The sequence below is a fragment of the Bos grunniens genome, chromosome X, assembly GCF_055505025.1.
Source record: "Bos grunniens cultivar Pamir isolate PY7600 chromosome X, Bosgru_T2T1.0, whole genome shotgun sequence".
Taxonomy (NCBI): domain Eukaryota; kingdom Metazoa; phylum Chordata; class Mammalia; order Artiodactyla; family Bovidae; genus Bos; species Bos grunniens.
In genome coordinates this window covers 54516731-54542765 of record NC_141194.1, presented here as the reverse complement: position 1 = coordinate 54542765, position 26035 = coordinate 54516731, and the positions used below count along the sequence as shown (strand labels likewise).

Genomic DNA, 26035 nt, shown 5'->3' with positions numbered 1-26035 from the left:
TCTTTATGCAGCTGAATTGCTTGTGGGAACCAGAGAGAGCGTATGTAATACAAAATGAACGTCCCTCCGCCCACCACACGCAGAGTTCAGCCACAGTGGTTTTACACGAATAACTGTTAAAACCACTTCTATGCAGTTGTGGACTTCCCAGGCGGCACAGTTGGTAAGGAATCTGCCTGCCAATGCAGGAGATAAAAGGGATGTGAGGTCAATCCCTGGGTTAAGAAGATCCCCTGGAGTAAGAAATGGCAATCTGCTCCAATATTCTTGCCGGGAAAATCCCATGGACAGAGGAGCCTGGTGAGCTTCAGGCCATGGGGCTGCAAAGAGTTGCACCTGACTGAGCACACACGATCTATGTAGGTACTCAGGCAGGAAGCAAGGTATATGGTGCCAACTTCCTAAGGCTCCCAATCTAGGGATGAGACAGATAGTAAACAAGCAGAAAATACATAATTTCCAAATTGTGATCACAACCAGGAAGAAGAAATATCAAGAGAAAGTAATGGGCAGATGGCCTACTTCAAAGTTGGTACATAGAGATGGCCTCTCTCAGAAGGGATTACCTCAGCTGAGACCTAAGCATTAAGCTGCCAACAGTGCAAAGCCTGGAGTGGGAGTTGGGGGAGTGCTCCAGATGAGGGGAGCAATGAGAGAGAGAAAGATTAAAAGGAAGAAGAAAATGTGAGGGGAAATATTAGTAGGAGATATTACATCCACTGAAACTCAGGGTAAATGATCTGCTCAAAATTACAGCACTAGTTAGTGACAAATGAGAGGATTTGACTAGTTAGACAAATGAGAGGATTCTAGAGCTCTATCCTGAGAAATAAAACTGAACAGAAGGCATCTGGGGCTTCAAGGAAGCATCTAGAGACCTAGGGACAAAACAACAGGGATAGGGACTCAGAGCACTTTCTATGACTCTAGAAATTTTATCAATATTCCAGTTGTAGTAATTTTTGTTAATCCCTTTCTGTTTCCTGAAGGGGCTGACAGCAAAATCTTTGAATGAAATTCATAAATATCAGATTAGTAAATGTTTCCAAGTTGCCAGGTCATGGCCCCTTGTCTCTGGGGCAGGCCTGCAGGCCTGGATTCCATATCTCAGTCAATCCTGGAAAAGCTGAATCCCAAGGCAAAGAGCAAAGGCTGACAGCTCCCAAAGGAAAGAAAAGCAAGTTGAATGCCCGGGTTTGTGGAACAATCCAAAGAAGCAGGGCCAAGTGGTTGAATACATGGTGGAGAATTGAAGGAATGGAGAGGGCTCAACAGTTTATCAGAAGGTTCAGAAAGAGGTTATCTTGCTCAAGGCCACATAGCAAAGCCAGGAGTGGAAGCCAGGTCTGACACATTCTAGCCTTTGTATGAAATCACTTGAGATGATTCCTCCACAACTCCTCTTTAATGTTGCTGGTAAGTTGTTTTTAGAATGATGATGTTTAAAAGTGTGAGTGTAAGAGTAAGAAAAATGTGAGTGTGTGTTGAAGAGAGACCTAATGAGATTGATGTGCTTCTGCTGTTTTATTTGTGTACTTTCTCTGTGTCTACCTATGACTTGGTAGAATTATTCCATAAATGCATTTCTTGCTGATGAGACAACCTAGTTCCAGTTCATGGAAATCCCTGAACCTGAACAGAGGGGCCTGAAGAATATTGAGGATCCCCTACTAACCAAACCTTTTGGATTCTTGGGACAGCTGAGCAAGGGCAGAGAGGAAACAGCCAGTGGTGTCAATGGGCAGCAATCCTGAGCTGTAGGCTGGGCCTCCATGATTGAGGTTTTATGGGAATGTAAACCTGGAAGCAAAGTCAGACAGTTGTGTCTGATTTTTTACAACCCATGGACTGTAGCCCTTCAGGCTCCTCTGTCCATGGAATTCTCCAGGCAAGGACACTGGAGTGAGTTGTGATTCCTTTCTCCAGGGGATCTTCCTGACCCAGGGATGGAACCTGGGTCTCCCACATAGCAGGCAGATTGTTTACCATCTGAGCTACCAGGGAAGCCCCTAACTGGTTTCATAAAGACGCTGTATGTGCTAGGGGTAGCCCTGAGGGATACCCGCTCAGTATTGGAGGTACAAACATCACTTCACAACTCTGAGGGATAAGAAATATCACATCTCTTTGTACATCAGAGTTAATTCTATTTTGAACTCCCAATCCCATAAGTACAGAGGGAAACTCAACCTGTGCTTTTTCGGACCCCTGACTCATAGTTATACATCAGTTCTGGAATTTTATACACACAAGCACATAGCAGTATGGCCCTCCAGTCATCAAGCCATTTGCTTACACTGGTAAATGTTGAGATATCCATTGACCCCTGTTCTGGTGGGAAAGATCCCCTGGAGAAGGAAATGGTAACCCACTCCAGTATTCTTGCCTGGAGAATCCCATAGACAGAGGAGCCTGGCAGGCTACAATCCAGGGGGTCACAAGAGTTGAACACGACTTAGCAACTAAATCATCAACACCAGGGCCCTTCAGGTCCAGCAGCACTCTGATGCTTTTGTGAAAAATTTTTGCTTCTGGTTCCAACTTCCCAGATTCCCTACCTCATGACTTCTCACTAGGGCCTTCCCCATATGCTGCCTAGAAGCCAGGCCAGGCTCTGCTGCTCTGGAATTCACAGAGCTCTTTCTCTTCTTCCCTTACACTGGAGAAATCTCTTTTTTTGATCTGAGAAAAGCCTCTCTCCTTTTTATTTCTTCTAAGATGTTTTTTTCTTTACTGGCAATTTTTTTCCCTCCCTCTGGGGCTCAAAGCTCTTGTGAACAAAAGTCACAAAGTGTTGTGGGAAATGTCAATTTTCTGCCCTTCTACAACCCTCCTGGTGGCCAAGAGGGCCAGAACCAGCTACCTACTTAAGTGAAGAAAATAAAAGGAGGAATATATGGAGATAAAAATATATACAAACACATTAATCTCTTAAAGTATTATCCAACTATAGAGCAACAGGAACTCTCATACATCACTGGTAGAGGTTTAAATTGGTACAACCTCTCTGGTAAATTTACAGTATCTATTAAAGATGAACATATACATGTCAGAAATATCATCATCAAGTATATAGCAAGTATAAATGAATGCTTTTGGCCACCAAAAGACATGTATAGGAGTGGAGTATTTGTAGGAGCACTCTTGTTTTTTTTTTTTTTTTGAAGGGGGACAGGAGTCACTTTTTTATTGGCTTGGTGTGGGTTCTGCAGTAGAGACGCTTTGGGTTTAAGAGCATTCTGCTGTTTCCTGTCTTCTCAACTTCCCCTGCTGCCTGAGCTGCCATGCCTGTAATCCAGCATCCATTTCCTGTGACAGCAGTGCAACTCATCTCGCAAACTTTTCCCTTTGAGTTTGTCTTCAAAGCTGGCCTTTCACTGGAGGAGAAGGGCGGCCATCTGCCTAAGATCAGTCTGGGAGCTCCGTAAAGGGCTGGTAGCCAGAGGGGCTGGCAGCGAGGCCCTGCTGGAGTTGCCACTGGCTGCCCATGTGAGCCTTGGGGCTGCAGTGCAGCCTCGGGACACCCAAAGCAGCCATGCTGAGGCACAAGAGCTGGAAGTGGGTGCGGTCTCGGTAGCCAAGGGCAATGCTGTGTGGGAAGCTATAGCAGCAATATTCTTAGTAAGCCACACTGAAAACAATCCCAATGTTTATCAATCATAAAATAGATGATATAACATACAATGGAATATTATACAGCAATGAGAATAAAACAATGTGCAACATGATTGACTCTCACAAATATAATGTTGAGCTAAGGAAATAAGGCACAAGAAAATTATACAGTATGATTTTATTTATACATAAAGTTTTTTAAATGGCAGAGACAAGCTGTGGTGTTGAGAATCGGTATAGTGGTCACCTACGAGAAGAAGGGAAGGGGTAGCATTTTAAAGGAAGCACAAAAGAGGGGCTTTGGGATGCTGGTAATGTTCTGTTTCTTGACCAGGGTAAGTCCAGCTTGTGATAACATCAGTAATACATTGGGCTTAAGACATGGAAACACTCTAAATATCCATCAGCAGATGAATAGATAAAGAAGTGGTACATATATACAATGGACTATTACTCAACCGTTAAAAAGAATGAAATAATGTCATTTGCAGGAACGTGGATGGACCTGGAGATTGTCATGTGTTAAGTAAAATAAGTCAGACAGAGAAAGACAAATATCATATATCACTTATATGTGGAATCTAAAAAGAAATGATACAAATGAACTTATTTACCAAATAGAATCACAGTCATAGGAAACAAACTTACCATTACCAAAGGGGACAGCGGGAGGGGGAGAGGTAAATCTGAAGTTTTGGATTAACATGTACACATTATATATAATAAAGAGCTTCCCTGATGGCTCAATGGGTAAAGAATTCGCCTACAATGCAGGAGACACAGGAGATATGGGTTGGATCCCTGGGTCAGGAAGATCTCCTGAAGGAGATAATGGCAACCCACTCCAGTATTCTTGCCTGAAAAATCCCATGGACAAAGAAACCTGGCAGGCTACAGTCCAGAGTCACAAAGAAATTATTTACAAAATAGAAACAGAATGACAGTCATAGAAAACAAACTTATGGTTACCAAAGTGGATATCAGGGAGGAGGAGAGATAAATCAGGAGTTTGGGATTAACAAATACACACTATTATATATAAAATAGGAAAAACAACAAGGACCTACTGTATAGCATAGGGAACTATAGTCAATATTTTATAATAACTTATAATGAAAAAGAATCTGAAAAAAGAAAAAATATATATAAAACTTTGGTATACAGTCGAAATAAACACAACTTTGTAAAGTAATTATACTTCCATAAAAATGCATTAAAATAATATATTGGCTAATGATTTTGTGTTTTTGTGTATACAGCCAATAAAAAGTAGAAAGTTGAATTTTAAAAAAACAGCCTGTCACACCAATTAGCTGACTATAGCAATAATCCAGGTGGTAAAGAGTAATGGCCTGAATAATTTAAGATTGTTTAAATAAGGAGGGAGAGTGAGTGAAAGTCACTCAGTCGTGTCCGATTCTTTGCGACTCCATGGACTATACAGTTCATGAAATTCTCCAGGCCAGAATACTGGAGTGGGTAGCGTTTCCCTTCTCCCAGGGGATCTTCCCAACCTAGGGATCAAACCCAGGTCTCCTACATTGCAGGCAGATTCTTTACCAGCTGAGCCACAAGGAGGGAGAAGCAAGGATCAATGAATGACTGGATGTGAACAGCATAGAGGGAAAGGAGTCCAAGACAAAGCCCAGGATTTGGGCTTGGTTGTTCATTGTTGTTCAGTTGCTAAGTTGTGTTTGACTCTTTGCGACCCCATGAACTGAAATACGCCAGGCTCCCCTGTCTTTCACTATCTTCCGGAGTTCGGTCAAATTCATATCCATTAAGTTGGTGATGCTGTCTAACCATCTCATCCTTTGCTGCCTGCTTCTCCTTTTGCCTTCAATCATTCCCAGATCCAGGGTCTTTTCCAAAGAGTCAGCTCTTCGCATCATGTGGCCAAAGTATTGGAGCTTCAGCTTCAGCAACAGTCATGACAATGGGTTTGGACAATTAGGTAAATGATGGTGGGATTAGTTGAGATAGGGATCATTGGAAGAGGTAAGACTAAAGTGAATGAATAGGTAATGAAGTCTGATTGGCACATAATGAGCTCATAAGGTCTATGGGACATTTATGTGGAGAGGCGGTGTGGCATAGGGTTTTAAAAGTTAGGGTTGATTTTTGATTCTGGATATAATGTAATAAACACACACCTCTTTATCTGCCACACACCTCTTTATCTGCCACTTAGCTTGACTCTAAAACTTGTACAGAATACATGAGCAACTCTTTGAGAACTCAATACATATCAGCAGACAGATCAGAGAACCATAGAAATAAAAGTAACACCAAACTGGTGGAGAGTTTACCACTTTTGTTCCTCCAGCATCTCCCACCACAAACTCAACACATTCTAAAAACTGGAAGTGAGCACAGTGATGCAAAAGGACCTAACTGAAGCAGAAGATATTAAGAGGTGACAAGAATACACAGAAGAACTATACAAAAAAGATCTTCACGACCCAGATAATCACGATAGTGTGATCACTCCCCTAAAGCCTGACATCCTGGAATGTGAAGTCAAGTGGGCCTTAGGAAGCATCATTACGAACAAAGCTAGTGGAGGTGATGGAATTCCAATTGAGCTATTTCAAATCCTAAAAGATGATGCTGTGAAAGTGCTGCATTCAATATGCCAGCAAATTTGGAAGGAGGAAGCTGCTAGTTTTGCATGGAGGAGCAGCAAAGGGAAATCCTAAGCTCCAGACAGAGTGCAGGACACACACGGGTACTCTCTCCCCCTCCCCTTTTTTTCTGTTCTCTAGTGCCCCAGTCACCAGGTAGTCCCACAGTGGGGGTGGAGGCAGAGGCAAGGAGCAGCCGGAAATGGGAAATGGCAAAAGCCAGAATTCTGAAGTACTTTCCTCTCTCTTCAATACACCTGCAGCTCTAAGAGGGAGGGGCCCAAACCCAGGGCTTTCTTTTTTAGTCTCTGTCTACCCCTTCCTTGTCCCCTCCTAGTCCCAGCACAATTCTGGACATGGGTTCTTTCTAGCCATGAAGGAACCATGAGAACCAAACATGGAAGCCTGGGAAACTAGGAAGTACTGGAACTCAGGAAAGCTGCCAATAAAGCTGTTTACTCTCAACCTCTGGGTGCATTTTAACTGCTCCTAATTAGCATAATGCAGATGGAAAACTGAACTAACAGTACTTTGTGAAGGCCCAAATGACTCTTGGTTGGTGAATATATAGGAAAGACCTGATTAGTGGTGCACAATTTATAAAACCCCAACGGAAGTTGGAAACACAGCCTCCAGAAGGAGCAAAACAAAAATGACAACATTATTCATAGGAGGGAGTGAGGTGTGGTGACTATAAAGGGAGAACACCAAGGTGTTTAGGGGGATGATAGAACTGTTCTGTATCCTAGAACCAAAAATCAAATGAATAATAGTTTTAAACATAAAGTGAAAAAATAAAAGTGAAGGCCCTGGAGCCAGACTGCCTGAGTTCAAATTCTGGAACTGTACATACTAGCTGTGTGACCCTAAATAAGTTACCACCCCACTGGGCTTCAGGTTTCCTCATTCATTAAATAGTGGCAATCATTCCTAATTTAATAAATTAGGAGTTTGGGATTAAGGGATCCACACCGCTATATACAAAGTAGATAAACAATAAAAGTTAACTATACAGCATAGGCGGAGAAGGTGATGGCACCCCACTCCAGTACTCTTCCCTGGAAAATCCCATGGACGGAGGAGCCTGGTGGGCTGCAGTCCATGAGGTTGCAAAGAGTTGGACAAGACTGAGCGACTTCACTTTCACTTTTCACTTTCATGCATTGGAGAAGGAAATGGCAACCCACTCTAGTGTTCTTGCCTGGAGAATCCCAGGGACAGGGGAGCCTGGTGGGCTGCCATCTATGGGGTCGCACAGAGTTGGACACGACTGAAGCAACTTAGTAGCAGCAGCAGCATACAACATAGGGAAATACATTCAATATCTTGTAGTAACTTATAATAGGAAAGAATCTGCTATATATGTATGTGTTTAAAGCTGAATCACTTTGTTGTACAGCTGAAACTAACACAAATCAACTATACTTCAATTAAAATAAAAATAGGGACAATCACAGTTCTTGCCTTCTAGAGAGTCTGCTGTGGTAAAGTGTAATGATGTAAATGTGCTTAGAACAGTGCCTGACACACAGCATATGTTCAATGAATGCCATGACCAATCAGCATAAGGCTCTGGGGCACAGGAGTCGGGTGAGAGGACTCAAGAAATCACCCTGAATCACTATTGGGTGTATTTCAGCGTTTGTAATCCTGAGAAGAAGAGCTGCTGTGACCTTTTATTTTTAAGCCATTCAATCTGCCCAGCCACCACCCTTCTTCACTACCCTTCTGACCTCCTTTCAGTTTTCATGCAGTTCCTGAGTCTCTGTTTTTGGCTCTAGGCCTGCCTTTCAGTTCATTAACTTGTGATCTCTCCAAACTAGTCTCTAAGCTGTTCTTTACCTTGGCTGTATGTCAAAATCTCTCAGATATTCTTCGAAACTACTGGCCTGAACTCAAAAAATGTCAGTGTCATGAAAGACTAGTGAAAAGGCTGGGGAACTGTTCTAGATGACAGGAGACTAAAGATAACTCCATGCAACATGTGGATTTTGGAGGGGGTAGAGGAGAATGTCTGAAGAGGCCATTATTAGGATATTTAAGGAAAACTGTATATGAACTCGGAGAAGGCAATGGCACCCCACTCCAGTACTCTTGCCTGGAAAATCCCATGGACGGAGGAGCCTGGTAGGCTGTAGTCCATGGGGTCGCTAAGAGTCGGACACGACTGAGCGACTTCACTTTCACTTTTCACTTTCATGCATTGGAGAAGGAAATGGCAACCCACTCCAGTGTTCTTGCCTGGAGAATCCCAGGGATGGGGGGAGCCTGGTGGGCTGCCATCTATGGGGTTGCACAGAGTCGGACGTGACTGAAGCGACTTAGCAGCAGCAGTATATGAACTATATGTGAAAGAATGTCCTTGTTCCTAGGAGATACACACTACAGTACTTGAATATCCTAATGTTTGCAACTAACTTTCAAACGGTTCAGCAAGATACTAGTTACTATGTTATATGATAATAATTACACACTCATGATTTTAGTCAGTTGTGTGCTAGATAGACAAGCAAGATGGCAAGACATTAACAGTTGGTAAAACTGGATAAAGGGCACTTGTGCTAATTTTACAACTTTCTGCAGGTTTTCTTTTTTTTTTTTCAAAATAAGAAGGAGTGATAGACCATCTCTTGAAGATTTTTTCAAAACACACATGCCGTGTTGCAGTCCTAACTGAGGAATGAAGACTTGCCCTGGGTGGGATCTAGGAATCTGCATTTTAAAAGTTTTGGGATCCTCCTCTCCCCAGAAAAGAAGCACCACAGAGAAACTTCATCTCAGACCCACCTCTACCTCCTCTGGCTCCTGGTTTCCTTCAGGACCCAAACCTCAACACTAAGGTTTGTTTGGCAAACCTTAAACAAAGTTCTGTTTGGCAAGGTTACAGCTGGGACTTTCTCCAGCCCTTTGCAAAGCTGGTGCAGCCAGGGAGTGGGAGTGGTGAGAAAAGGTGAGGGTGGATCTCTGTGTACTCCAACATTCATCACATGAGTAGATAGGGTTCCATGAGAGACTGAGAAGGAAGGCCAGGGAAATAGGATGAAAACCCCAAGAATATACTCAAAGGTGGATAAAGATACATGGCAAATTCTAGGAGTGCCTGCTCTACAAGAAGCATCAGGGTGAGAAGTAAGTTGCTGTATCAGTGCAGAAGTGGGCCCTTTGTTGCCAGAAGAGATTTTCCTGGCAAGCCCTCTCTTCCCTACATCAGAGTCCCCCACCCCCACAGGGCTGGCTGACAGGCATCTGAGATCTCAGACAGGAGAAATCTCTTTTTTCAAAAGCAGGGTTCCTGGGAGACAAATGCTATCAAACCCTTCGAGAGGAAGATTTGCAGGTCAGGGTGTTTGACTTTGCTTCTCCCTCCTGCTGAGTTTGGAACAGGATTTATAGTTTCTGGGAAGTGTTGTCTGAAACCCCTTCAGGGTCAGAAAAAATACACCCATTTGTCATTTGGGGGTGGGGGGCATGGAATCTAGAGTTGACTGTTCGTTCCTAGCATCTGGTGAGAGTGAGAGTGTGAAATACAGACAGTGAACAAAGTGCAGCCATAGGGAAGGCAAGTTAAAATCTACCACCCTTCCCTTTACCAGTTGGCTCCATCACAGCAGAGGTTTTCCTGTCAGTCATCCTTACCTCCGCCACCTGCCTTACAAGGGATGGGTTGGCCTGCATGTGGATAAATCCTTTTAACCATCAGTAAAGTCCAGTGAAGTTGGCATGATGTATGGAACAGTCTTATGGACTCTGTGGGAGAGGGAGAGGGTGGGAAGATTTGGGAGAATGGCATTGAAACATGTAAAATATCATGTATGAAACGAGATGCCAGTCCAGGTTCGATGCGCGATACTGGATGCTTGGGGCTGGTGCACTGGGACGACCCAGAGGGATGGTATGGGGAGGGAGGAGGGAGGAGGGTTCAGGATAGGGAGCACATGTATACCTGTGATGGATTCATTTTGATATTTGGCAAAACTAATACAATTATGTAAAGTTTAAAAATAAAATAAAGTTAAAAAAATAAAATAAAAATGAAAAATGAAACAGAGGAACAACCAGAAATAAACAAAGGAAGTAAATAACAGTTGAGCAGCACTCCATCCAGTACATCCGTCCCACAGCAGACCAAGTGAACATTCCAGAACATAAATCTCACCCTGAAACTGCCGGGCTCCAACCTTTCAAATGGTTTCACATTGGCCTTAGAAGTGAGTCCAAAATTTCAAACAAGATATACAAGGCCCTTTGCAATCAAATGCCGGCTGAATTTTCTAGCTTTATTACCCGTCAACTCCCCTTCACACACTCTGCATTCCAGCTACATATGTCTCCCCAGTTCCTAAACAAGCCACATTCTATTCATCTCTGAACTTTTGCACACGTATGGCCACCTACCAGTCACTTAAATCAAACACAACAGTTAAGAGTACAAACTCCAAAATCAGGCTGCCTGTTGTGGGCCAGTTTCTGATTTTATTTGCCTTCATTTCTTCAGTTGCCAAATGGGGTTTCCAATAGGGGTGCCACAAGGATCAGATGAGAAACCTGGCACAGAATCAGCACACAACCCACATTAGCTGTTACTCAAGAAAACATCGATTGGCCAACTGCCCAGGAAGTGGGGGGCCCTTTTTATCCATTTATTATTACATGCTACTTCCAGTCTAGAGGAAAGACAGACATGTAAACAGGACGTTATAATACAACATGAGCAAAGTGAGGATAGAACTCTGTGAGCCACAAGGAGAAACTCGTGGGTTCCTTCCATTCCACTCTTTCCTCAGCTGGATTCACGTCAGATGATATCTCAAATTCAGTTTTCAGCCAGACCCTGAGGCTTGAGGAAGATAGGAAAAAGTAAAGAATTTCAAACCTAGGGCTGGCATTCAGGCTTTAGGCACTGGACAACCCTTCAGTTCAGTTCAGTTCAGTCGCTCAGTTGTGTCTAACTCTTTGTGACCCCATGAATCGCAGCACGCCAGGCCACCCTGTCCATCACCAACTCCCGGAGTTCACTGAGACTCATGTCCATCAAGTCAGTGATGCCATCCAGCCATCTCATCCTTCCTCTGTCGTCCCCTTGTCCTCCTGCCCCCAATCCCTCCCAGCATCAGAGTCTTTTCCAATGAGTCAACTCTTCGCATGAGGTGGCCAAAGTATTGGAGTTTCAGCTTTAGCACCAGTCCTTTCAGAGAACACCCAGGACTTATCTCCTTTAGAATGGACTGGTTGGATCTCCTTGCAGTCCAAGGGACTCTCAAGAGTCTTCTCCAACACCACAGTTCAAAAGCATCAATTCTTTGGCGCTCAGCTTTCTTCACAGTCCAACTCTCACATCCATACATGACTACTGGAAAAACCATAGCCTTGACTAGACAGACCTTTGTTCGCAAAAATATTATTAGCTGTTAAAATATTGAAATAACTTTCATACTCATTGGCAAAGGCCCTAAGCACCCCTAGTGTTCCATAATGCCTCCTCCCCCTTGCCTCGTGCAGCCTGACTCTTGGAAACATTGAATGGACACCATCAGGGACCACCCTTGTTCCCCAAAGAGCACATGCATGCCAACTTGTCTGGAGCTGTTTCACTCTGGTTTCTCCCCCATCCCTCAGGACCCACCCCCAAGTAGTGGGTTTGGGGACTGTGAAAAAATGTGAATTACCAGTTTGTTCCCTGAGTGTGCATTTTGAGTATCTCCTCTGAACTTAGGGGTATTGCCTGTTCCATGAGTCCCAGGAGTTTTGTCTGCTTGTTTGTTGAGATACCTGCTGCTTTGGGGTATCTTTTGACCTTCTTGTGGACCTTGGCTTATGCCTGCAATACCCTTTGGAAATCTCTGCCCATCCACCAGCTTGGATTTCTTCCAGCAAACCATCCACTCCACACCAGAGGTTCCTGTCACCTCCTAGATGTGTCTACTCCATTCTGCACTATGCCGGGACTTATCCTGACATGTGGCATAATGGACAAGGTCTTGGTATTCTATGAAGCAGAACAGAATGGGGGTTTAGGAGCCAGGATTATCTGTGTTTGAATGCCAATTCTACCACTCCTAACTGTGTAAACTTGGGAAAGTTCTTCAGATTCTCTGGGTCTCATTTGTCTCATCTTTTTTTTTTTTTTTTTACACGCGGCCGGTGGACCGACCCTGGGCCTGGGGCAGGTACCGCCGCCTCCTGCCCACCTGGGGCGCTCCTCGCGGCTCCGCCTCCAGCTCCTAGCGCCGGGGCTTCCTGCTCCGCCCTGTCTCATCTTTAAAATGGGATAATAAGAGTACCTAACTCATAAGGTTGTTGGGAGGACTAAAGGACAACATAGTGGAAAGCACTTAGATGAATGCCTGGCACATAGTAAAAGTTCAGTAAATGTCAGGTATTTATTATTTTCCATGGAAACTTTAATGAGCACATTTAGGTATATTTTTCAACATTTTCACCTGGTTTGTTGACTCTTTGATCTGTACAACAGCTCCAGAGAGGTAAATATTGAAAGGTATTGGTTAGCATCTAGATTTTGGGGATGAGGAAATTGATACTTATGTACTATATTTAGTGATGAAGTGGTATTAAGTGGCCATGGTTAATGACAAATTTTCTGATTCCCCAATTAGTTCTTTGTCCCCATCAGGGAACACTGAAATAGGTAGGTTGCTATTCATTCAAGAAATGCTTATTGAAGAGATACAGACATAGAGAACAACTGCATAGACACCAAAGAGGAAAGGGGGTGGGTGGGTGGGAGGACTTGGCAGATTGGGATTGACACACATACACTACTGATACAATGTATAAAATAGATAACTAATGAGATAGTTATACTGTGGAGCACAGGGAACTCTACCTAATGCACTGTGGTGACCTGAATGGGAAGGAAGTCCAAAAGGGAGGGGTATATGTATATGTATGGCTGATTCATTTTGCTGTACAGTAGAAACTAACACAGCATTGTAAAGCAACTATGCTTCAATTTCTGAAATAAATTTGGAAAATTTATTTCCAAAAATTTTTTTAAGAAAATAAAGGACTTCCCTGGTAGTGCAGTGGATAATAATCCATCTGCTAATGCAGGGGACAGGGGTTTGATCTCTGGTCCAGAAAGATTCCACATGCCACAGAGAACTAAGCCTGTGTGCCATGGCTACTGAGCCCCATGTGCTGCAACTACTGAAGCCTGTGCACCCAGAGCCTGTGCTCTGCAACAAGAGAAGCCACCACATTGAGAAGCCTGTGTACTGCAAGGAAGAGTACCCCCTGCTTGCCCCAACTAGAGAAAGCCAAAGTGCAGCAACAAAAACCCAGTGCAATCAAAAATAAATTAGAAAAATACAAAAAGATGTATTGAATGGCTGCTATGTACCAGGCACAGTGCTGGGTGCTGAGAATACAGTAGTGAACAAAACAGGTAGGTCCTGTGCTCCTGGTGTTACTGTTCTGGTGGGAAGAGACAGTCAATAGGCAAATAGATAATGATGAAAAGGATGTATCAATTAGTGTGATGAAAATAAGGCAGAGTCATATAATAAAGAGTAACTGTGGGAGACAGGGTGGTGGAAGAAGGCTTTTCTGAGAAGGAGACTTTTATGACAAGAAAGAGGTGAGCTGAAAAACCTTCTCCCTTTGGATATGTAGCTGGGATCTGGGAGGGAAGTTCTGATAAAGAGAGAGCTTCCAAAGTTCTGCTCTGAGCCACGACAGACAAGAAGAAGCAGCAGGAGGGAGGGCTGCTCTTTAAAGGTACCCCAATGTTCATCGCAGCACTGTTTATAATAGCCAGGACATGGAAGCAACCTAGATGTCCATCAGCAGATGAATGGATAAGAAAGCTATGGTACATAAACACAATGGAGTATTACTCAGCCATTAAAAAGAATACATTTGAATCAGTTCTAATGAGGTGGATGAAACTGGAGCCTATTATACAGAGTGAAGTAAGCCAGAAGGAAAAACACCAATACAGTATACTAACGCATATATATGGAATTTAGAAAGATGCTAACAACCCGGTGTACGAGACAGCAAAAGAGACACTGATGTATAGAACAGTCTTATGGACTCTGTGGGAGAGGGAGAGGGTGGGAAGATTTGGGAGAATAGCATTGAAACATGTAAAATATCATGTATGAAACGAGATGCCAGTCCAGGTTCGATGCACAATACTGGATGCTTGGGGCTAGTGCACTGGGACGGCCCAGAGGGATGGTATGGGGAGGGAGGAGGGAGGAGGGTTCAGGATGGGGAACACATGTATACCTGTGGTGGATTCATTTTGATATTTGGCAAAACTAATACACTTATGTAAAGTTTAAAAATAAAATAAAATTAAAAAAAAACAAATACAGGTAGCTCATTAAAGGTAAACAATAGAATGGGAAAGGCTAGAGATCTCTTCAAGAAAATTAGAGACACCAAGGGAACATTTCATGCAAAGATGGGCTCGATAAAGGACAGAAATGGTATGGACCCAGCAGAAGCAGAAGATATTAAGAAGAGGTGGCAAGAATACACAGAAGAACTGTACAAAAAAGATCTTCACGACCCAGATAATCACGATGGTGTGATCACTCACCTAGAGCCTGACATCTTGGAATGTGAAGTCAAGTGGGCCTTAGAAAGCATCACTACGAACAAAGCTGGTGGAGGTGATAGAATTCCAGTTGAGCTATTCCAAATCCTGAAAGATGATGCTATGAAAGTGCTGCACTCAATATGCCAGCACATTTGGAAGACTCAGCAGTGGCCACAGGACTGGAAAAGGTCAGTTTTCATTCCAATCCCAAAGAAAGGCAATGCCAAAAAATACTCAAACTACCACACAATTGCACTCATCTCACATGCTAGTAAAGTAATGCTCAAAATTCTCCAAGCCAGGCTTCAACAGTATGTGAACTGTGAACTTCCAGATGTTCAAGCTGGTTTTAGAAAAGGCAGAGGAACCAGAGATCAAATTGCCAACATCTGATGGATCATCGAGAAAGCAAGAGTTCCAGAAAAACATCTATTTCTGCTTTATTGACTATGCCAAAGCCTTTGACTGTGTGGATCACAATAAACTGAGGAAAATTCTGAAAGAGATGGGAATACCAGACCACCTGACCTGCCTCTTGAGAAATCTGCATGCAGGTCAAGAAGCAACAGTTAGAACTGGACATGGAAAAACAGACTGGTTCCAAATAGGAAAAGGAGTATGTCAAGGCTGTATATTGTCACCCTGCTTATTTAACTTATATGCAGAGTACATAATGAGAAATGCTGGGCTGGATGAAGCACAAGCTGGAATCAAAGTTGCCGGGAGGAATACCAATAACCTCAGATATGCAGATGACACCACCCTTATGGCAGAAATTGAAGAAAAATTAAAGAGCCTCTTGTTGAAAGTGAAAGAGGAGAGTGAAAGAGTTGGCTTAAAGCTCAACATTCAGAAAACTAAGATCATGGCATCTGGTCCCATCACTTCATGGCAAATAGTTGGGAAACAGTGGAAACAGTGGCTGATTTTATTTTGGGGGGCTCCAAAATCACTGCAGACAGTGATTGCAGCCATGAAATTAAAAGACACTTACTCCTTGGAAGAAAAGTTATGACGAACCTAGACAGCATATTAAAAAGCAGAGACATTACTTTGTCAACAAAGGTCCGTCTAGTCAAGGCTATGGTTTTTCCAGTGGTCATGTATGGATGTGAGAGTTGGACTATAAAGAAAGCTAGTGCCGAAGAATAGATGCTTTTGAACTGTGGTGTTGGAGAAGACTCTTGAGAGTCCCTTGGACTGCAAGGAGATCCAACCAGTCCATCCTAAAGGAAATCTGTCCTGAATATTCATTGGAAGGACTGGTGTTGAAGCTGAAACTCCAATACTTTGGCCACCTGATGAGAAGAGCTGACTCATTTGAAAAGACCCTGATGCTGGGAAAGATTGAAGGTGTGAGGAGAAGGGGACCATAGAGGATGAGATGGTTAGATAGTATCACCGACTCAATGGACATGAGTTCGAGTAAACTCTGGGAGTTGGTGATGGACAGGAAGGCCTGGTGTGCTGCAGTCTATGGGGTTGCAAAGAGTCGGACATTACTAAGTGACTGAACTGAACTGAACTGATAGTCTGAAGTCAGAAAGACTTGCTGAATTGGAAACTTTCTGGAAAGAGACAGAAGAGCAAAAAACTTGTGAACAGTGGAAAGGGAATTTTTTCCCTAAGGTATTCCATTTAGATATATTTAAAAATATAATTCCCTGGTGGCTCAGACAGTAAAGAAGCTGCTTACAATGCAGGAAACCCAGGTTTAATCCCTAGGCCAGGAAGGTCCCCTGGAGGAGGGCATGGCAACCCACTGCAGTATTCTTGCCTGGGAAATGCCATGGACAGAAGAGCCTGGTGGGCTACAGTCCATGGGGTTGCAAGAGTCAGACATGACTGAGTGACTAACACTTACTTACTTATGTTTTAAAATATATGTATATATATATATATATATATATATTAGCAAGCATTATATATATTAGGAAGCATCATTATGAACAAAGCTAGTGGAGGTGATGGGATTCCAGCTGAGCTATTTCAAATCCTAAATGATGATGCTGTTAAAGTGCTGCACTCAACATGCCAGCAAATTTGGAAAGCTCAGCAGTGGCCACAGGACTGGCAAAGGTCAGTTTTTGTTATAATCCCAAAGAAGGGCAATGCCAAAAATATTCAAACTACTGCACAATTGCACTCATTTCACATGCTAGCAAGGTGATTCTCAAAATCCTTCAAGTTAGGCTTCAACAATACGTGAACTGAGAACTTCCAGATGTACAAGCTGGGTTTAGAAAAGGCAGAGGAGTCAGAGGTCAAATAGCCAACATCTGTTGGATCATAGAAAAAGCAAAAGAATTCCAGAAAAACATCTGCTTCACTGACTACACTAAATCTTTTGACTGTGTGGATCACAACAAGCAGGAGGAGGAGGCAGGATTGAAGGCAGGAGGAGAAGGGGATGACAGAGGATGAGATTGTTGTATGGCATCACCATCACAAGGGATGTGAATTTGAGCAAACTCCAGGAGATGGTGAAGGACAGGGAAGCCTGGTATGTTGCAGTCCATGGGGTTGCAAAGAGTTGGATACAACTGAGCGACTGAACAACGATATATATTTTAAAATAAATTATTGATATAATTTAGATAGAATAATGTTCACTAATTTTAAGTGTGCAATTTGATCAGTCTTGAGAAATACATACACCTGTGTTAAATGTATACATATCTCCTATCAAGATATATAGTTGACATTTCCATAACTCTAAAATGTTCCCTCGTGAACCTTTGGAATCAATTGTGGTCATCTGGTTAGCTATTTTGTAGACTGTCCCTCAATTAAGGTTTATCTGGTAGTTTCTCATAATTAGATTGCTGTTATGGGTTTTTGGCAAGAATGCCACAGAGGTGACATGCCCGTCTGTTGATGTTATATCAGGAGGTGCATGATATAAATATGTCTTCACTGATAATGTTAACCTTGATCACATAATTCAGGTGTTACTGGTAGGCTCATCCATTGGAAAGTTGCTCTTTCCCCTTGGCAAGTAATAGCTATCTTGCGGGAGATACTTTGAGATCATCCCAAAAAGATTTAAATTGGCATTATATGAAACATATATTGAATTAGAAAGTGTTTTTTTTTTTTTTTTTTTTTACTTAGTTTTACTAGTCAGGGGCATGGCCTATTTTTCTATTTATCTATCTATTTTCCTTTCTTTTTCTCACTCATGTATTATAGTTGTTTAATAAACATGGATTCAGAATTAGTGGGAAGACAGTGTAATAAAAAGGAAAAAACATAGGATTTGGCATGAGGCAAACCTGGATTTGAATCCCAACTCTCCTGCTTACTGATTGTATGACTTTTAAAAGGGTCTTTAAACCTGACCCACTAATTTCACGGCTGTATAAAACAACTAATAACAAACCATCTTACAAGGTTTTTAAAAGTAGTGTCTGGCACGCAATAAGTGCTCTGTAAATAGCATTTCTTGCCTTCTTTAATACCTAGGTGTTTAATATTATTGTCACTAAGGTAATTAGCCTTTCTTCTTTCTGGCTGGGTGGCTCTAAGATATAGAAAGTCAATCGATTCTTTCAGATTTTTTCATGTTCTGACACCACAGAGACCTTAGTGCAGGGGAGCTGCTGGACTTTTTACATGTCTTCAAGTCAGTGGGGAGGAAAGCAACTGGAATTGTTTTATAGTTGATGGCAAACTCTTACAGCTCATAAGTGTTTTCTATCCTATACCTTTTCAAAGCTCATTCATTACCTCTTGTATTTGGGGATTTGATTTTCATGGATGTACAAACATATCATTTGCTAACGTGTCATTTTTATTTCTACTGCCCCTATATTTCTACTTTTTACTTATTTTTCTTCTTTCATTATCTGAACAATTTTAAATGAGAATTTTAATCAGGGCAATCTTGTGTGCTTCCTGTTTTTAACCAGGATTAATCTAATTTGAGCTTTGGTTTGGACAGATATGTTATTGCTGTTTAGTCGCTAAGATGTGTCTGAATCTTTTGTGACCCCATGGACTGTAGCCCACCGGGGTCCTCTGTCTGTGGAATTTCCCAGGCAAGAATACTGGAGTGGGTCACTATTTCCTTCTCCAAGGGATCTTTCTGACCCAGGGATCAAACCCGCATCTCCTGTCTCTTGCATTGGCAGGTAGATTCTTTACCACTGAGCCACCAGAGAAGCCCTTGGAAAGATATACTCAAATTAAGCAAGAGAGAGAACATGCAATACCCCTTTCCTCATCCTTGATTTTTTTTAAAGGTTTAAGTGAAGCTTTGCCTTTTGTTTTTTTTGTTCTTGCTCCAAATTTTATTTCTCCTTTCCTAAGCTTGTTTGATGTGTTGTTTGTTCCCTCCCTAAGTTCTTTAGGCAGTAATTAATTGTTGCTTTTTTGTACTGATGCAGGCTTTCAGGGCTATACATTCTCTAAATACTGCCTTGGCAATCTCTCATAAAGTGGTCCCTCCATAAAATGTCTTACCAGTTTTTCCTTTTACCTCATGTTCATAATGTTTTGGCCTAGCATTATTACTAATCCTTCGTATCACCGTTTTTGACATTTTGATACCCTACATTAATTGTGATTTTTAAATGATGCATTAAAATTATTGATTTAGGGAATTTGGGATTAGCAGAGGCAAATGATTATATACAGGATGAATAAACAATAAGGTCTTACTGTACAGCACAGGAAACTATATTCAATGTCCTCTGATAAACCATAATGGAAAAGAACATGGAAAAGAATATATATGTATATATGTGTATGTGTGTGTGTGCTTAGTTGCTCAGTCATGTCCAAGTCTTTGCAATGCCATGGACTATAGCCTATTAGGCTCCTCTGTCCATGGGGATTTTCCAGGTAAGAATACCAGAGTGGGTTGCCATGCCCTCCTCCAGGGGATTTTCCCTCCCCAGGGATTGAACTCAGGTCTCCCACACTGAGGGCAGATTCTTTACCATCTGAGCTACCAGGGAAGCCCAAGAATACTGGACTGGGTAGCCTATCCCTGCTCTAGGGAAACTTCCCAACCCAGGGATCGAACCAGGGTCTCCTGCATTGGAAATCGATTCTTTATCAGCTGAGCTACCCGAGAAGCCCAATCTGAGTCACTTTGCTGTACAGCAGAAATAAACACAACATTGTAAATGACACTACCATTACGGCAGAAAGTGAAGAGGAACTAAAAAGCCTCTTGATGAAAGTGAAAGAGGAGAATGAAAAAGTTGGCTTAAAACTCAACATTCAGAAAATGAAGATCATGGCATCTGGTCCCATCACTTCATGGGAAATAGATGGGGAAACAGTGTCAGACTTTATTTTTTTTGGGCTCCAAAATCACTGCAGATGGTGATTGCAGCCATGAAATTAAAAGACACTTACTCCTTGGAAGGAAAGTTATGACCAACCTAGATAGCATATTCAAAAGCAGAGACATTACTTTGCCAACAAAGGTCCATCTAGTCAAGGCTATGGTTTTTCCTGTGGTCATGTGTGGATGTGAGAGTTGGACTGTGAAGAAAGCTGAGCCCCAAAGAATTGATGCTTTTGAACTGTGGTGTTGGAGAAGACTCTTGAGAGTCCCTTGGACTGCAAGGAGATCCAACCAGTCCATTCTGAAGGAGATCAGCCCTGGGATTTCTTTGGAAGGAATGATGCTAAAGCTGAAGCTCCAGTACTTTGGCCACCTCATGGGAAGAGTTGACTCATTGAAAAGACTCTGACACTTGGAGGGATTGGGGGCAGGAGGAGAAGGGGATGACAGAGGATGAGATGGCTGGATGGCATCACCAACTCGATGGACGTGAGTTTGAGTGAACTCCGGGAGTTGGTGATGGACAGGGAGGCCTGGTGTGCTGCAATTCATGGGGTTGCAAACAGTCGGACACAGCTGAGCGACTGAACTGAACTGAACTGTAAATGAACTCTACTTCAATAAATTTTTTTAAAAGAACATTTTGATTACTGAGGTTTTTTTGTGTGTGTGCCCCCCTCATATTTTGTCCCTGAGGCAAATGCCTCTCTTTGCCTCACCTTGGCCTAGGCCTGGCCCTGTGGTAACCTCTCAGATGAGTTTTGCTCACAACTTTGTGAAATGGAGGCCAGATGTTCAGAAAGACTAAAACTGTCAGAAATATCAAACCAGTGATGCTGCCTGCCAGGAAATAATCATGTTTTCCTTTTCTTACTCCTGTCATCCCTCTCCTACTATTTGCTAGGCTTTCAGCTCAGCAGAAGCCCTTGTCCTTTTCTAGCTGCTGACACTGAGCACAACCACATTGCTAATAGGATGCCTGGGATCACTTCTCCATTTAGAGAGGTGAAAGGCCAGGGTCTCACCCTCCAGGAATAAACCCAAGGACTGTTGAGCTCCTCCAGACTCTTGTCAGGGCCCTTTCTGGCCCAAAGCATTCCTTTCTCTGCTGGAGTCTGTCAGCTCTGGCAAAAATCAAGTTTCCTCACCCTGATCTTACCTCATCCACACAAGTTTCCCTGAGAAATTATGGAAGAGAAACTCTTAGAATCCTCAAATATCAGAGTTGGAAGGGTCTGTAGAGACCATTTTGCCCCAACGCACCTCATTTAACAGAACATATAGCTTCCTTTGCTCTACTTCCATGTTCCAAAGAATCCCCAAGGCAGCCTCATAATAAAAATCAAGAGTAAGTCAAGAGCCAAGTTAATCAATAAAGTAAATTACTATGGGACCCAGCTGTGCTCAGGGAGGATTGAGTAATCAGAAATGTAGCCCTGGTCCCAGGATTTGTTTATTAAGGATTTTCTTCAAGGACAAAGAGAAGGATCTGTGGTGGCTCAACTCCAAAACTTTTCATGGAGTGGGGATACGACTGGAAAATGTTTGATTAACTTTATCAGGGCTGGGGAGTTTTTAAAGTCCTGCTTTGAAGAGGCCTGCCTTTACTTCTGACTAGTCCAGACACTGTGAAGAAGTTGTCAAAGTTAGTTTCTTTGCTTCTTACCTCCCTCAAAATGTGCTTTTCTAGGTCCCACATTCAGAGAATCTTGCTTTCAGTTTTGGAGTGTATCAAGAGCACTTGCAGCTGTGTTACCATGGGCTGTGAGAGGTACAGCTTCCATTCCATACCTCATTTGTAATAAGATTCTTCTTGCAAAGATTTATAGAAAGAACTTTTCGAATGGGATCAGATACTTTATGACTGACAACCAGGGGATTGCACATACTGAAAAAGACATAGGGCTTCCCTGGTGGCTCAGTGGTAAATAATCTACCTGCCAATGCAGGATACATGGGTTCAATCCCTGGGTCAGGAAGATCCCCTGGAGAAGGAAATGGCAACCCACTCTAGTACTCTTGCCTCATGGGAAATCCGATGAGGAGAGGAGTTTGAAGGTTACAGTCCATGGGGGTGCAAAAGAGTCAGACTAAACAGCAACAGCAAAAAGACATAATTTAGAGGACTATCTCCAACCTGAATGGAAGGATCCTTTTCAGGTACTCTTAACTATCTAAGTACAGTGAAACTGATGGGAATTGACTCTTGAATTAATTTCCACTCACAAAGGGCCCCTGCACTGGACTGGACTATGGAGAGGAAATAACTCTCAAACAGAGGAGAAACTATCCTTACACCAGGACAAGAAGAAGACAATATCAGAAATAGATAGCTTGCCCAAGATCCTCAACTTATGACTTGTGTGATCATTTATGTTTTCTTGACTTCTTGGAAATTTGCATATGAATCAAATGGTTTTTTATCATAGGCGTGATCCTAAACTATTTTTAGAAATCAATCCAATTGTTGGGTTTGTGGCCAATTAACCTGTGTCTAGTCCTTCTGGGTTACCTTGGTGAATTCCAGTACTCCAAGGCTCTAATTGGTTGGCCCTGAGAAAATTTACCTTAAAAGGAAAATTATAGTTATATTCAGGTCACTGTTGATATTACCAGATGGAATTCCCTCACCTGGCCAATTAATGCCTGCTCTGACTCTGGCTGTAAATATATTTTCTTCTATTACTTAAGCTCAATCAAAGCAACAAGCAAAGTTTCAGCCAAGGAATAAAATATCCCACAATTGTGGGATGGATTTATGTAGATAACATCAAGTCATGGTAATTTAAGTTTAAAGTCTCTATGTTGGGAACAATTAAATCATACTAAGGGTAATCAGTCTAGTGCTTAGTTGCTCAGTCATGTCCGACTCTTTGCGACCCCACGGACTGTAGCCTGCCAGGACCCTCTGTCCATGGGGATTCTACAGCCAAGAATATTGGAATGTGTTGCCATGCCCTTCTCCAGGGGATGTTCCCAACCCAGGGATCAAACCCAGGTCTCCCACACTGCAGGCAGATTCTTTACCATCTGAGCCACCAGGGAAGCCCAATCAGTCTAGTAACACTAAGAAACTGGGCTGTGTGCATTGTGGACAATGCCAATATATAATTTCTCTGAAAGATCAAGGTTGGAACAGAACAGACCAAGTCAGGTGACGTGGGATATTATTGGGATGGACCTAATGGAAGTTCTTGACTTAATTATTACTTATGATTTTACTAATACTGCTAGCTATGTTATGTATATTTCACCTGTTTTATAAAATTGATCTTTCTTACATTACCAAATGTGTTACTGAGCCTCTGATACAGTAATATATAGTTCCATATGAGATCAGTGATTGTAACAGTGTAACTCTGGATTTGGGAACAATAAGAGGAAATATTTTCCTAGGCCAGAAGAGGCTTATACAGGCAGGTGGCCCAGAGAATTTTGGATATTGTTTTATGGCCTAGTCCACTAACAACACATTGAGTTACCTTTGTCACACCTGGGAAAGAACATTCCCAGCACTGTGGGATGAAATGGTCATGAAATGTGCCCCCTCCCATCTCCCTGCAAACCATGGTCAAATTTATTACCATGAAGAGGTCCTTGCCATCCGCCTCTGCAAAGATTAAATCATGGTCACTGTAGCTGCTGACCTTCAACACCCCCTGAAAGGAGTTCAGGGTGGAGATCAAGAATGAGGCACTCTTCAGAGAGTTAGATATTTTCAGAAGACTTTATGAGTCCCAATTCTTACAACCTCTTATACCTAGAGAAATACTAACATGGTTAACAGTGACATCTGCTTTGGCTATTGAGAATATTACAACTAAAAGTAAAAATTGTGTAGTTATGGTTCAGACATCCAAGGAAATAACTAGGTAACACTATGCATGTAATTTCAGGCAGGTCCTTGTATTGCTAAGAACTTGAATTTTCTGAGCTGTGTTCGATTTGGATGCCGCTGGATGCCACCCACATTCTCAAAACAATGTCTGCTGGAAGCTAGTAATTGCAACCTTACTTTTTAAAGGTCTCCTCTTGTAACTATTATATTTCTAGACAAGGAAATTGCTTTAGATCATACATTAACAGAAAGAAGAGAGATGTATGATAACTAATAGATCCTATTTGTGGTGGTGGTTTCATCCTAAGCCTTGTCTGACTCTTTGCGAACCCATAGCACCTATAATCTATATGTTAATACTCCATTAAAAGTTAAAACCTACTCATAAGACTAGACAACTGGCTACCTGGCTACAAGTCTCCCCAAAGTGCCAGGTCCAGACTGGGTTTCAAGCTTATTCTCCTGAAAAGAAATGAAATTTGTCTATTAAAATTCCACTTGTTTTTCTTCCAACTATTTGTAATTTGGTCTGTTACACCACAATCACAGGCAAGGGATTGAGATTTTAGTCATACAAGACTCAGATCCAGCACTTGGAAATCAGAAATACTTGCAATTCAATGCCTGTTCTCCAAATTGAGCCAGCACTATGCTCCATCTTCTCCATGGAGAAGGAAATGGCAACCCACTCCAGTGTTCTTGCCTGGAGAATCTCAGGGATGGGGGAGCCTGGTGGGCTGCCATCTATGGGATCGCACAGAGTCAGACACGACTGAAGCGACTTAGCAGCATGCTCCATCTTGACAGGAAGTTGCCAGAGCCATAGTTGCCCAGTTCCTTGAATTAAAACTGAGCAAGACGGGGCTCTGGACTACAAATCCTTTCTGTGTCCCCATTTTTTTGGTAGGATATGGACTTCATTCAACGTCCTGACCTTCCCTGAGTTCCAAAAGCCAGATTCAAACAGTTGCTAATCAGAGAAGGGAGGGGATACAGAAACAGGGGAGGAGCAGTCAAGTGGTGTTACAGCCTTCGGGCAGGATCCTAGTTCATAATCAAGGAATATGTATAACAATATCTTTGAGTTGTGTAGAACTGGGACCCCACCCAGGTGGATGATGGAAACTTCAAGCTGAATGCTAGATTCCTGGAACACTATAAGATCCACTGGAGAAGGAAATGGCAAACTACTCCAGTATTCGTGCCTGGAAAATCCCATGGATAGAGGAGCCTGGTGGGCTATAGTCCAAGAGTCAGACACGACTTAGCGACTAAACTACCACCACCACCCTATTACTTCACCACCAACCATTCAGAAGAAAGTCACACCATGCCAAGTCACACCTCATGCCAAATTTTGCCTTCCTTTTCTGGGGCCCAGTGATGACCATTCTGTTAGGCCTCCTGTTTGGCCCCTGTCTGTTTCATCTCTGACAGGGTCCAACAGTTTCAGGCTAAATTGTTGTTACTATGAGGTGAATGTTGGTTTTAGGCACAGAATACCTCTGTTTAAGTCAGGTGGAGAGAGACTTCTGCTCTACTAGGCAGGACTACGTATGCCCACTGTCAGCTGAAAGTAATTATAGAAGAACCAGCCCTCTGCCTCAATTCCCAAGAAGTATCTTGAGTATAGGGCTTCCCTTATGGCTCAGCTGGTAAAGAATCCGCCCTCAATGTGGGAGACCTGGATTTGATCCCTGGGCTGGGAAGATCCCCTGGAGAAGGGAAAGTGTTAGGCGAAGCACTCTGACTAAAACCGCCACCCTGGCCAGACACAATAGTAACCATTTGCATGAGTTGTTTTACGCAACAGGAGGTCCTGGTAAGGAACAGGGAACTAACAAGCCACCACCAACCGAAAGAGTTCTGGAAAGGTCAAAAGGAGATACCACATGTCTGACCACCTCCCAGAGTCCTTCTTGCTGGCATCCATCTTGGCTGAACAAGTCCTGCACCACCAGGAAGGACTCTGAGCCAGAATGATTGGCTAAAGACAACCCAGAAACGAATCCTATCACCATAAAACTTGAGACTGTGAGCCACATGGCAGAGCAGTTCTCCTGGGTTCCCTTAACCCTACTGCTCTCCAC

General features: G+C 42.7%; 1 pseudogene; it reads right to left on the bottom strand.

The window, feature by feature from the left end:
* Window positions 1-809: 809 nt before the first annotated feature.
* On the bottom strand, window positions 810-3537 carry LOC147340387 (large ribosomal subunit protein mL52 pseudogene; annotated as a pseudogene).
* Between the last annotated feature and the right edge of the window lie 22498 nt (window positions 3538-26035).